We start from the raw sequence: 13,159 nt of genomic DNA, 5'->3' as shown, positions 1-13,159 counted from the left end.
CACATGCACTTCATAAAATAATTGTTTTTATTCAAATCCCTATGCATATTGAGGTGTTTAACAACAACAAAAAAATAACATAAATGTATACTTTTTTTCTATCTGTCTTTAAAAAAAAACTAGCCGACCCGCGGCGTAGCATACACCGCATAAGGGGGTAGAGGGCAGGAAGGGGGTATTGGGCACAGCGGCAGGGAGGGGGGTCGGACCCCCCTCACCTGGGTCCCCCATGTGCGCTCCCCCTCCAGCTTAAGCTCAGCAGAACCCCCCTCACCTGGGTCCCCATGTGCATTCTCCCTGCAGCTTAAGCTCAGCAGGACCCCCCTCCCTCACCTGGGTCCCCCATGTGCGCTCCCCCTCCTGCTTAAGCTCAGCAGCAGCTGCCACTATTAGTAAGAGGCAGCGGGCGGGGATGACTCACCTCTTCCACGTTCCAGTGTGCGTTCCACTGTCGTCACTTCCTGCAATGCTACCCACTGTATTGGGGTAATTTGTCTTCTTAAAACAGAAGGAAATCTGCAATAATTCAGCTATAAGTGAACATTTGTGGTTACCCACAATACACTGCTTCTAAATATGCAAATTATCCCTTTTCACCCTTGGTAAGCCAAGAAATCATCCAGATCAGCTAGTGTACAGCAAGCATATAGCTGTAAAGTTTAAACAGTCATATCAACCCCACATGTAGACAGCCTGTTTCAGACTTTTGGCTCTCATCAGTACTTGGCAGGAATCAATATGGATGTTTGAGATAGGGCTTGGACCAGTACAACAGAGCAACCAAGCAGCTCAGGGTGACCCAAACCACTCGGAATGTATAGGAGGATAAAAGGGACCAAAAAGACCTCCTACTAAAAAAAACAAAGCTTGGTGTAATTTGCCTTCTTAAAACAGAAGGAAATCTGCAACAATTCAGCTATAAGTGAACATTGCTACTAAATATGCAAATTATCCCTTTTCACCCTTGGTAAGTCAAGCAAGCATCTAGAACCGCTGGTGTATTAGTGTTGTCCGGATCATGAACGATTTGGATCTTTGATCCAAATCCTTTTTGTGAGTCGAATCATCCGGATCATCACAGTGAACGATTCGGATCACAGTGGAAGAAACAGGAAGCGCAGTGAAGAGTTAGGGATGGAGTGAGAGAGGCAACTCCTCCCAGCTGAGCTCACTGAGGGATCAGGTTACAGGCACCACAGGCAGCAGCTCTTGGTTACAAAGTTAACTCCTTGTCTCACACACCAAATATCACTGCTGGCAATGTAGTAGGGTAATGGTATCATCCTGGTTTAAAACTTCTTGCTGACAATGTGTACTACTACTCACACACCAAATATCACTGCTGGCAATGTGTACTACTACTCACACAACCACTATCAGGCTCAGTGCACACCAAAAACTCTAGCAGATCTGCAAAATGCTAGCGTTTTTTGGAGCAGATTTTCAGAGCAATTCTAGGCATGTTTAGAGACGTTTTCTAAACATGCCCAGCGGTTTTAGGAGTGTTTTCGGGTAGCAGATTACACATATTGTTACGGGCCCATTCACATCTATAATCGCAAACCTTTGCGGGAGTGATTTTCCTACGATTAACGTGGAAAAATCACTGGACACTGCGGCGGTTTTGGAGCGATCGCGATTAGCGTGCTTTTCACGCTAATCACAATCGCTAAACGCAAATCGCCGGCAAACTGCTGCATGAAACGTGTTTGCGGTTATTGCTAACCGCAAACGCGGCACTGAGAACACTGCCATTTGCAAAAATGTGTAGCGGTTTTTACTAAACTGCTTGCGGTTTGCCATGAGTGGGAATCGCGTGATTCCTGCTCAGGTGTGAATGGGCCGTAAAAGCTGTTACTGAACAGCTTCTGTAACAAAAACGCCTGGCAAACCATTCTGATGTAGCGTTTTCCAGAGCGGTTTGTGTTTTTCCTGTACTTTACTTTGAGGCAGAAACGCTTCTGCAAACCGCAAATGTGCTGCAGGACCCACGTTTGCGGTTTGCTAAAAACCTCAAACCGCTGGTGTGCACCATCCCATTGGAATACATTAGCCAAGCGGTTTCACTGGCGGATGCAGTCGGCGGATCGCTCCTAAAAATAAATAAAGCTCTCATTTACAGAATACCCAGCATGCTCAGGGAGAATCACATGGGCAGGCCAGAAAATGTTGACTTAAAGGACTTCCGAGGCCAAAATGACGAAAATGACACTTTACCTTTTTATCTGCAGAATCCACGGAGGACGCCCTCCGCGTCCTCCGCTCTGTACCACCGTCAATCTAGTCCTTTTAGGTCCCCCAGGGCTTGTCCCGACCCCACCGAACGGGTCGCATCGTCATTCAACCCCTAAGATGGCCCGCGCCTTGATCCGTGGCTGCACAGTATGCTTTGCCGCGAGTGCGACTGCGCAGCCTTTAGCCCACCTCCAGCCGTGTCTGACGTAAACTTCAGGAGGATGCCGGGAACCACTACGTGGCTGGAGGCGGGCTACAGGCTGCGCAGTCGCACTCATGGCAAAGCGTACTGGGCAGCCGCGGATCAAGGCGGCGGACATCTTTGGGGTGGAATGGATGTGACCCGTTTGGTGGGGTCGGGACAAGCCCTGGGGGAACTAAAAGGTCTAGATTGACAGCGGTACGGAGCGGAGGATGCAGAGGGCATCCTCCGTGGATTCTGCAGATAAAAAGGTAAAGTGTAATTTTCGTTATTTCGGCCTCGAAAGTCCTTTATCTCTTTGGGGGGGGGGGGGGGGGGGCTGCATATCATATCTTTAAACAGAACTAAAGTAAAATATATCAAAGAAGTTGACACATAGCTTGCTGTACTATAATAGCAGCCAGCCTTGAACTAAATGTACAGTGCAGGGAAAGTCCCATCCTGCTAGTCATGTCACCCCATTTGCTTCACTAGTAAAATGATCCAAAGATCCGATTGGAATCACCCAGATCATTGAAAAGAGCCAAACTTTCCACCTCTATGGTGTAGAGCAAGTCTATAGCTTTAAATTTTACACAGTCATATCAAACCCACATGTGACAGCCTATTTCAGACTTTTGGTCCTTATCAGTACATAGCAGGGATTGATATGGCTGTATGAGATAGGGCTTGGACCAATACAACAGAGTAACCAAGCAGCTCGGGGTGACCCAAACTACTAAGAATGTATAGGGGGATAAAAGGGACCAAAAAGACCTCCTACTAAAAAAAACAAAGCTTGGTGTAATTTGCCTTCTTAAAACAGAAGCAAATCTGCAATAATTCAGCTATAAGTGAACATTTGTGGTTACCCACAATGCACTGCTACTGAATATGCAAATTATCCCTCTTCGCCCTTGGTTTGATATGGCACTACTTCTTCTTCTTGCTTGGACCAGCCCCTTCTTCTTGCTTGGACCGGCCCTGGGGGCAGGGCGCTACTTCTTCTTCTTGCTTGAAGGTTGAGGCACTTAGTCTATTATATATAGAGATATTTTTCCCCTTATACCCACTGTTCTCCTTAACATACTCTGCTAATTTGGTGATTATAGCTGGTAAGGGGGCTTTGCAATTTTCATCGAAAAGTGCGAACATTAGGCGAAAATAAACGCTAAAATATTCAGGCGAATTTTCGCTTTTCGAAGCAATAATTGTAGTTATTGTGACGTACGCGCATTCAACCAATTCCTGTTCCCTTTGCCACAGTTTACCATTCATCCTCAGACCCTGAGGGAAGCCTGAAGGCAGTCAGCACTGCAGGCAAAGTAACCTGTTGGATTGGTTGGTGAGTCAACACACAGACCAATTCTGATTGTATATACAATCAATATAATCTGTGATCTCATATAGAGACCAGCTGCCACCAATCTGCAATAAAGCGTGCAAATACACTAAGTCTAACTCTAGCTAAGTCCTGTAGGAAAAAAATGGTTAATACACAACCTTTCTAGAGATAGCAAAACTAACGATATTAATATCAAAACTGTTATGGTAACGTCTCTGGGGAATCGTGACCCTTTTGCAGAGATTTTCAGAACAGCACTTAGACAAATGATTTTTAATTGTTTATTTAAAGAAATAATGCAGAACTAAATATAGCAATGGAAACAAATCGATACAGAAATAATAGGGATTCAATGTGAAAATAATAACCTGATTAGAGTCTGAGCAAAGTTACCGTATGTCTTTTTGATAATAATTCCAATCAAAGATATAAAGTCCAATTAGAAGTCCATGGATAAAGCCAATCCTAGACGTTGTATGGATGGATACTGGGCTCTCTCTCCCTCTGCCTGAGTCCAACAGGTTTTTTTTAACTCTTTCTCTGGATGGTGGGTGTGGATGGTAACAAGAGAGGTTTCCCTACCCTTAGCAATCTGACCTCAGGCTGAAGTCCGGCCCCTATTGTCTTAGGGACTGAATTGTGTATGTTCTCCAATTATGCCATAACTTGGTGGATATCAGATATATAATTTAAAAAACAGTATTTTACATTCTGTTATCATGCTCTGAACCAATCAATATCAAACTTGCTTGGGGTGACCCGTTCTCTGACTAGGGAGTCGATATCTCAGGCATAGCAGGTGGCAGATCAATGATGATCATTTTGACATGCCTGGCATCTACGGAACATTGATTGATTTAGTAAATTGTCTAAATGATTTTTTCATTCCAAGGTGAAGTAATTTCTCCACTCTGGTCAGGCTAGGTGCAGGAATGTGGTCACCTAATGATTTTATGATGGGGTCGGTTTCCTCCTCCAAGCATCCCCTTATCTTTAAAACTAGGATTGGGAAACTTCCTGGAGGAGCTTTATTGCCCCCTTGATAAAAAAAAAACCCCTTCCTGTGTAGCAGAGGTCTGGTTTTGAAAGGAACACAGTTTTCTCAAAACAGGCTAATGAATTTAAAGGGGTACTCCAGATCATATTTTGCGTGCATTTCTGTATGATTGTGCCGAAGGCGCAATTCGCCAGTGAATCCGTACGTCACACGAAAATTCGGTGAAAATAATTTTGCATTTTCGCTCATCACTGAGCATTACCACCAGCCAGGCAGCCCAGCATCACCACCACCAAGCCCAGCATAACTGCCAGCCGAGTACAGCACACAGGCCAGCCAGACAAAAACAAGACAAAAGCCAGGTGAGGGTCTTATTTATGTGAAATACTGCCTATTGAATATATTTAAGTTACACCACTACTATGTTCATGTACATTTGGCCCCACCTATGACCACGCCCACTTTCCGTGGCATGACCACGCATGACCACGCTGAGCACGCCGCACAATCTTTCCCTCTTGGTGCCCAGGGGTGCCCTGGATCTCCCAGGAACCTAGAAACGCCCCTGATACATACCATTATTCTTCTGATTAGTCCTGTGCAGAACTCCCCGATGCTGCTTTGTCAAATTTTACTTTGCAGAAAGTAAGAAAGCAAAAAAGTTTTACCTCTTAATCTGTCTTCTGTGAAGTACTGGTTTAGGCTCAGCTTTTACTATAAATAGTTGCTTCTTATCTCTAAGGACCTTTGGACTTCTGTAATTGGAAACCACTGTTCCTGGTTAGTATTGGCCTGAATAGTTAACTGGCTGACAGTTCCTGGCGAACTTGGGCTGTTAGTATTTAATGCAATTTTTTTGTCAAAAATTCACGTTCGCATTTTTTACATTAACCATTTCAGGATGACGTTAATTGAAATCCATGATTGTTTTGATGCTGATTTGGCTGCCAGAGCTTACATTTCAACTCACTGCTGCCGTGCGTTCTCGCCCCTCTCGTCGTTTCAGCCGATCGCAATGCTATCTCCCTGCTGCATCTCAATTGCTCTGCCATCTCTATAATGGCAGAGCCCTGTGAGCCAGTCTATCACTGTAAGCAACTCCCATTGACTTACCTTGATAGATATGGTCAGGACTCAGGAGCCAATAAAAGTGGCTCCTGACCGGCTCACAGGAACTTAGCCGTCATGGAGACGGCAGAATGGGTGGCTGAGGTTTTGGACGTGCAGAGTGGACGGCGGTTGCAGCAGGTACTGTATGTGCAGCGATTTGTCAGTATTCCTCCGTTTCACTGGTTTGAGTGTATTAAGTGATAAAGATGCTAATCCTGTATTCAAAACTTTCAAAACTTTTTCTGCTGTCATGGTTTGGAGCTATATCACATACTTTAGGAGTACTGGCCGCCCTTTAGTAGTCAGTGCCAAACAGTTGCATGCTGGGGGTTCTTTTTATCTATAATATATTCCTCCTTCCCTTTATTTCCCTGCCTAGCTGGCTAACTGAAACATGAACCTCTGCTCACTTGAGTTTACAAGCAAGGCTGAGGTGACTCAGCGATTGGAGGAGAAAAGAAAAAAAAGTTAAGAGAAGAAATTACATCAGTATGTAGCCTCAGCTGTGGGCAAAATACATGGTTCCCACCAGGAACAGAATTCTCTTCATTTATTATATAAATTTCACTGAAATCAAAACGTGGACAGTACTAGTGGTGTTCGGATGTAATCTGTGATCATGGATAACCCGTGATTCACAAGCATTTTTTGACTATTCGGCTTCGAAATACTGTATTTTTTGGACTATGAGACTCACTTTTTCTCCCCCAAAAGTGGGGGGAAAATTCACTGCGTCTTATAGTCCAAATACAGGGAGTTCCTGACTTGTGAATGCCTGACAATACAAACCTTCAACCTGCCGCAATGTCAGGGACTCCCTGCACTGTGCTCATGCAGAGGAGGACACAGGGTCACAAACGGAGGACACAAAGGGGCATAGAGGAATACACAAGGGGGACACAAAGGGGCATAGAGGAGAACACAAGAGGACACAAAGGGGCATAGAGGAGGACACAAGGAGGAGAGAAGCGGACACAAGGGGGGACAGGAGTACATAAGGGGAACACAGGAGGACACAGGGAGACACAAGGTACAAGGGGGCATGAGGTGCAAAGGGGGCATAATCTACAAGATGCCCCTTCACCAGGTTTGGTATATATATATTTTTTCCCATTTTTTGTCCTCTAAACCTGGGTGTGTCTTATGGTCAGGAGCGTCTTATAGTCCGAATGCGCACAAAATATAATCTGGAGTACCCCTTTAAATTCATTAGCCTGTTTTGAGAAAACTGTTTTCCTTTCAAAACCAGACCTGTGCTACACAGGAAGGTTTTTTTTTTTTTTTTTTTTTTTTATCAGGGTGGTTGGGGGGGGGGGGGGCAATAAAGCTCCTCCAGGAAGTTTCTCCATCCTAGTTTTAAAGATAAGGGGATACTTCCACAAAATACTTACAGACAGTCATTGCCACTGATTTTGATTGTCACTAATTTAAGTCAGTGACACTGACATTGTACTGTGCTCCTAGCGTGCAACTGTTTAGTTTGCTGTGCGCATAGTGCACACAGACAGCTGTCCACTACTTTCTCTGCTCTTTTAATTTTATTGTATCACTGATCACTTCTATTCAGCTTATTAGCCAGTGATAAACTTCAGTTTCTAGTACTTACAGAATGTCATTGCCACTGTTGAATGTTCAGTCACTAAGTTAAGTCAGTGACGCCGACATTGTACTGTGTTCCTAGCGTGCAACCGTTTAGTTTGCTGTGTGCATACTGCCCGCAGACCGCAGCGCTGTCCACTGATTTTCGTGTTCTATTACTGTATTCATTTTTTTTTCTTTACTGAAAAATGAATAAAAGCCCCCTGTTCTATTCCGTCTGTCCCCAGGCCCACACACAATAGGTGTGTAAAAATCAGCACATTTTCTCCACCTTGAAATACTTGTCATCCAACATATCTGGCAGGGGTCGTGGGGGTGGCAGGAGAGGGAGTGCCATTGCCTCCGCCACTTCTGGGACTGTTTCACGGCCAGGGAGAGGGATTTCAGCTGGATGGGGTTGGGGTGCATCAGAGCATGGGCCGAGTCAGCCGATGCCGGTATCACAACTTTTCAAACCTTTGGGTCCCCATGTGTTGGTTGAGCAGCTTGAACCTGAGGTGTTGATGGACATCATGACTTCATCCTGGACCTCCACTGTGAGCAGCACTCCTAGATGCAGCAGCAGCCAACCCCCCACGTTTGCTGTGACATCCACCCCAGCAGCCAGTGGTCAGCAGCCCTCCCTGGATGAGAGCGTTCTGTCCCTCAGTCCGGCATCTGGGAACGTGTTAATGGCTGAAGCTCAGAACATACTGGGGACTGATGTGGAGGATATTTTGCTCGGGTCAGCATCAGAAGTCTTTTTTAAGGATGAGGCGGGGTATGTGTCTGGGGATGTTGGGGCAGCAGAGATGGTGGGGGGTCAGGAGAAGAGTTCTATTATGATGAAGGTGATGATGATGATGATGATTGGGACCATCTGTATGTGCCTGAGCAGGCCCCAGAAGACTTGTTGTATGTTGTGTTTAACTACTAAAGTCTGTGTTCCCAACGCCAGGGTCCACGGATGCATACAATGTTTGGGCAGCATTATCATGCTGTGGTACTGCCAGTGAGGTTCCATGGTCGTTCTGTGCTGCCACACTGACCGCTTAGTCCTCCTGACTCACTACTAAAGTCTACATTCCCAACGCCAGGGTCCACTTACAACTCTGCTGTCATGTCATTGCTATTGCTGCAAGGAGAAAAAGAAAAAAACTGAAAAAAAACTTTCTGGGTTTTTTTTATGGCCACTTGTCTCATCCTCCTCCAGTGGTACCACCACCGCCAAGTGCCATTGGGACTCACCATCACCTCTGCAATTGCTTAAAGTGTATTTCCCTGTTTAAAAACAATTATTACCAATTAATAGCCGCATTTCAAGTGTTGATTTAACTTTAACATCCATTTTCTCAAAAACTAAAAGTTCTTTTTGATTTTTTTTTTAAAGCTGTAGCCCCTTATCACCAATATAATCCATGCTGTTTTGGAGATTGTAGCTGACCTGAGGAGCTGCAGCTGCTGCTGCTGCTGCTTGCCTCGTCGCACCCAGGCCTCCCTCCATTTGCCCTCCACCAGCTAGCAGCAATAATATCACCTGCCCACCAGTGCGAGTCCCCTGGTCCTTCCAGGCGTCCTCCATGTCCTCTTCACTTCCTGCCCTGTCCTGTGGCAAGCCAAACTTTAAACAGTAGAAGGTGTTCTACTGTTTGAACTTCAGTTTGTTACAGGACAGGATAGGAAATGAAGAGGACAGGGAGAAGAAGGCTAGCTGGATGAAGTGACAGCAGGACCAGGGGACTCGCACCGGTGGACAGGTGACAGTATTGCTGCCACTATGCTGTGTTGGTTGTCACCGAATCAAACAACGCAAGCGACGCGCACTCGACCCACCAACGATCGAAAAAAAAATTCCATCTGGACCGATCAACTGAATTGACCGATGTCAGATGGAGATTGGTCGATCGGTCAATGTTTGCATTAACAATTTCACAGCAGGTTCGATCACAGTGATCGAATCTGCTGTGTAGCGACAGGATTTCAAACAAGTTTATGGGTATCTTTAGTTTCCAATGTACTAGTCACGATGATGTGGAAAGCAGGATGTGATCACAGCCAGGGGTGCTCATCAGGACTCTCGAATGCGAATCTACCCGAAAATTCGGGTAGATTTTCAGGGTTGATGAAGTCTAACCCGAAGTTACCGTGTCATACCGAATTCGAATTCGAATGCGAAGGTTTCTGAATAGGCACACTCGAATTCGGCCGGATGACGCAGTGATCATGAGGTTCGGCTTCGGTATCGGCGGAAGACGTCATTGGGACAATCAGAAGTCCTCCAGCTGAGGCACTGGCAACCCTAGCAACCAATCAGAGGAGGGGAGCCTGGCCCTCCCTCAACTATATAAGGCGGCGGGCATCTTGCGGAGCCCCGTCCTTGCTTTGTGACTAAGCATTTTGCTTCCTAATCACCTCCTAAACACTTACATTGTACTCTTTAATAGATAGATAGTAATTTGATTGTTTGTAGTCAGCTAGTGTATACTGTACTGTGCTAGGCTAGTGTTAGTCTGTGTGCAGGCTAGGCCTGCTAGCCTAGGGCAGCCTTAGCCTACTACTAGCTTAGGTAGGTTAGGGATTATAGTTAGTTTTTTACTAGTACTAGTTTAGATAATTTGTACTGCTGTAATCTGTTAGTTTATAGCTTCAGTACTGTGTTAGTTAATAGTTAGTTACTGACTGTGTACAGGCCAGCATCTGTTGTGATCTGTGACAGACAGTCATCTGCCCGACCCTATTGATTGATTGCGTCCGACCGTGTGTGACCGACTTTAATTGTCACTCACTGTCTGCCAAACTACTTAGTTATTGTGTAGTACACTAGGAATTAATAGTTACTTGCGTATTACTACTACCACTACTACTACTCATTCAGATAAATTCTACTGTTAGTCTGTGAGTTTATTAGCTTCTGTACTGTGTAAATAATAGTTACTTCACAGGCCAGCATCCGTTGTGATCTGTGACAGTCATCTGCCCGACCCTATTGATTGATTGCGTCTGACCGTGCGTGACCGATTGTAATTGTCGCTCACTGTCTGCCAGATGACTTAGTTATTGTGTAGTACGCTAGGGATTTATAGTTACTTGCGTACTGCTACTACTACTACTACTACTACCCGTTCAGTTAATTTCTACTGTTAGTCTGTGAGTTTATTGGCTTTTGTACTGTGTAATAAATAATAGTTACATCACATGCCAGCATCCCTTGTGACCTGTGACTGTCATCTGCCCGACCCTATTGATTGATTGCGTCTGACCGTGTGTGACCGACTTTAATTGTCACTCACTGTCTGCCACACGACTTAGTTATTGTGTAGTACACTAGGGCTTTATAGTTACTTGCGTACTACTACTACCTCTACTTCTACTCGTTCAGTTAATTTCTACTGTTAGTCTGTGAGTTTATTAGCTTCAGTACTATGTAAATAATAGTTACTTCACAGGCCAGCACCCATTGTGATCTGTGACAGTAATCTGCCCAAGTCTATTGATTGATTGCGTCTGACTGTGTGTGACCGACTGTAATTGTCACTCACTGTCTGCCACACGACTTAGTTATTGTGTAGTACACTAGGGATTTATAGTTACTTGCGTACTACCACTACTACCCATTCAGTTAATTTCTACTGTTAGTCTGTGAGTTTATTAGCTTCTGTACTGTGTAAATAATAGTTACTTTACAGGCCAGCATCCGTTGTGATCTGTGACAGTCATCTGCCCGACTTTATTGATTCCTTGCGTCTGACCGTGTGTGACTGACTTTAATTGTCACTGTCCGTCACACGAGTTAGTTAGTACTGTAGACTACACTACTGTTAGTAGTACTACTACTATTTAAATAAAAAAAAACTTTCATTTTTTGTTGTCACTCAACACCAGTCACCACCAACCCAGACTTTATTAAAGTTTACACCCTTTCCCGCTCTTTTGTACGCATATATTTTTTTTTTTATTTTAGTTACATAGTTATTTTGGTTGAAAAAAGACATACGTCCATCGAGTTCAACCAGTACAAAGTACAACTCCAGCCTGCTTCCTCACATATCCCTGTTGATCCAGAGGAAGGCGAAAAAACCCTTACAAGGCATGGTCCAATTAGCCCCAAAAATGGAAAAATTCCTTCCCGACTCCAGATGGCAATCAGATAAAATCCCTGGATCAACATCATTAGGCATTACCTAGTAATTGTAGCCATGGATGTCTTTCAACGCAAGGAAAGCATCTAAGCCCCCTTTAAATGCAGGTATAGAGTTTGCCATAACGACTTCCTGTGGCAAAGCATTCCACATCTTAATCACTCTTACTGTAAAGAACCCTTTCCTAAATAAGTGGCTAAAACGTTTTTCCTCCATGCGCAGATCATGTCCTCTAGTCCTTTGAGAAGGCCTAGGGACAAAAAGCTCATCTGCCAAGCTATTATATTGCCCTCTGATGTAGTTATACATGTTAATTAGATCTCCTCTAAGGCGTCTTTTCTCTAGACAAAATAAACCCAGTTTATCTAACCTTTCTTGGTAAGCGAGACCTTCCATCCCACGTATCAATTTTGTTGCTCGTCTCTGCACCTGCTCTAAAACTGCAATATCTTTTTTTTAATGTGGTGCCCAGAACTGAATTCCATATTCCAGATGTGGCCTTACTAGAGAGTTAAACAGGGGCAATATTATGCTAGCATCTCGAGTTTTTATTTTCCTTTTAATGCATCCCAAAATGTTGTTAGCTTTAGCTGCAGCGGCTTGGCATTGAGTACGATTATTTCACTTGTTGTCGATGAGTACTCCTAAGTCCTTCTCCAAGTTTGATGTCCCCAACTGTATCCCATTTATTATGTATGGTGCTAGACCATTGGTACGACCAAAATGCATGACTTTACATTTTTCAACATTGAATTTCATCTGCCATGTATGTGCCCATATAGCAGGGATGTCAAACCGGTCCTACGAGGGCCGAGATCCTCACACATTTTTGATACAGCTCATATGAATTGATGGGTCTGAATCAGGAAAGGTGTGGTCCATCAGGTAGAACACATTACTCTCATTCTCAGTCCATCCTAAACATCGGCATGGATCTGGCCCTCCAGGCCTGGAGTTCGACACCTGTGCCATATAGCCATCCTATCCAGATCCTGTTGCAATATGACACTATCTTCCTGAGAGTTGATGATTCTGCATAATTTTGTATCATCTGCAAAAATAGCAACATTGCTCACTACTGCATCTACTAGGTCATTAATAAATACATTGAAGAGCACTGGACCCAGTACAGACCCCTGTGGGACCCCACTGCTAACAGTCTCCCATTTTGAGTACGATCCATTGACCACAACTCCTTGTTTTCTGTCCATTAGCCAGTTCCCTATCCATGAACACAGACTCTTCCCCAGTCCTTGCATCCTCAACTTTTGCACCAGACTTTTGTGGGGAACAGTGTCGAAGGCCTTTGCAAAGTCCAAGTATATCACATCTACAGCATTCCCAATATCCATATTAGCATTCACTACCTCATAAAAGCTGAGCATGTTAGTCAAACAGGACCTGTTTTTAGTAAACCCATGTTGATGATACTGACAAAGATAAAAGAAGTAGTGTGGTTCCACCCCTGTAAATTATGTTCAACAGTTCAATATATGCACGCAAGCGGGGTTTTATTCATGAACCAAAGTTCTCTTTTATTCTCCAATTTTCTCTTCAGAGCGTAGGTGATAAGT

General features: G+C 44.4%; 1 protein-coding gene across 1 annotated transcript in view; it reads right to left on the bottom strand.

Moving 5' to 3' along the window:
* LOC137525499 (up-regulator of cell proliferation-like) overlaps positions 1 to 5,400 on the bottom strand; it is a 38,213-nt gene extending 32,813 nt beyond the window's left edge. Inside the window, exon 1 of the mRNA XM_068246619.1 lies at positions 5,335 to 5,400. The gene's annotated coding sequence lies outside the window, so the exon portion shown is untranslated. The remainder of the gene's footprint in view (positions 1 to 5,334) is intronic.
* Between the last annotated feature and the right edge of the window lie 7,759 nt (positions 5,401 to 13,159).

The sequence above is a fragment of the Hyperolius riggenbachi genome, chromosome 7, assembly GCF_040937935.1.
Source record: "Hyperolius riggenbachi isolate aHypRig1 chromosome 7, aHypRig1.pri, whole genome shotgun sequence".
Classification (NCBI taxonomy): domain Eukaryota; kingdom Metazoa; phylum Chordata; class Amphibia; order Anura; family Hyperoliidae; genus Hyperolius; species Hyperolius riggenbachi.
This window is presented reverse-complemented; position numbering and strand designations above follow the sequence as displayed.